Source organism: Acomys russatus, chromosome X, assembly GCF_903995435.1.
Source record: "Acomys russatus chromosome X, mAcoRus1.1, whole genome shotgun sequence".
Classification (NCBI taxonomy): domain Eukaryota; kingdom Metazoa; phylum Chordata; class Mammalia; order Rodentia; family Muridae; genus Acomys; species Acomys russatus.
In genome coordinates, this window is record NC_067169.1 from 102,401,156 (window position 1) to 102,402,687 (window position 1,532).

Consider the following 1,532-nt stretch of genomic DNA (forward strand, 5'->3'; position numbering starts at 1 on the left):
ACTTTTCTGTAATACATGTATACTTATTGTCTCCAATTAATAATTAGCCATGCCCAAGTAGCTATATAATGTAATAGGTGCACTAGGAAATGGCAAGTCTAGAAAATTGGAACTATAAAGATGCCCCTAAAGATTACAGACACTGCATCTGGCAAGAAGTTTTAATGTATTCTTTAGGCATTGCTTCCAGATGAAACTGCCTTGTCTTTGTCCTTGTATTGTGGTTAAGGTGTAAGAGCAGAATGGGGCTAGGCAGAGACAACTTTGTTATTGCATTGGGGAGAATCTTAATGCACTAATTAGCAAGAAACAGACTTTAGGAAGGTGTCAATTATTTTCCTTCAGTCTGTTGCCTATAATGCCCAGTTTTGTGTTATATAGTTTCACCCTTCAGTCGGAGAATGTGGCCCGTGTCCCAGCTATGGCCAAGTCAACAGAGCAATATAAGTGATCTTACATAGGAGACAATCTGTACCTATAGGATCCTCCCACTCAAAATTTGAAAACCCTAGCAATTAGAAATAAGGGCAAAAGTTTACCAAAAAAAAAAAAAAAAAGTACCATGAGGTAAGAAGAAACTTGGCAAATCAGAATAAAGTGGAAGCAAAATGTATTACACTACATAAAATTCCAAGAAATAAAATCATTAGGTCATCCTTTAGGGCAAGGGTGAAGATGGGTAGTGTTTTGCCAGAAGCCATACTCATGAAATGTACTAGGGGAGGAAGAAAGACATTTTCAAATGTTCACTCCACAAACAGCTCATGTTTCTGTGTAAAGCATACCATCCTCAATCCATGACTCCCACCCTAGACAATCATCCTAAGATGGATTCAGTACCCATGAGGGCTTGAATGAGAATGCCCTCCATAGAGTGCCTGCTTCCCAGTAGGTGAAGGACTTCCCTGTTTGTGAAAGATTGGGAGATATGGTCTTTTTTGAGGAGGGGTGTCAATGGTGGTGGTCTTTCTGGTTGCAAAACCCAATCACATTCCCAACTACCTCTCTCTCCACCTTGTGGTTATGCTTGCTTGTTGCCATGCTCTCCATCCTTATTGATCATGCACCCTAACCCTCTGGAACCATAAACCCAGAAATTAAATCAACCTGTAAGTGGCAACCCCTTTGAGGGTCACATATCAGATCTCCTGCATATCAGATATTTACATTATGATTCATAGCAACAGCAAAATTACAGTTATAAAGTAGCAACAAAATAAATGTATGGCTGGGGGTCACCATGAGGAACTGTGTTAAATGACTGCAGTATTAGAAAGGTTAAGAACCACTGCTTAAACTAATAGATACATATAGACACAGAGCCACAAGGAAAAGACAATGACAGAGACATCAAGATATGTAGCCTATTATCTGAAGAGTAACAGAAAGCAGAACTGTCTACATTCCTAATGCCTTAGGCCCTTCTAATAGCCACCCTATTGTGATTTATGCAGTCCAAGTTACTACAATGTCTGCAGAGGGTGCCATTTTCTTTATGCATCTGCTTTAAGTATTCAGTGACAGAGACAACT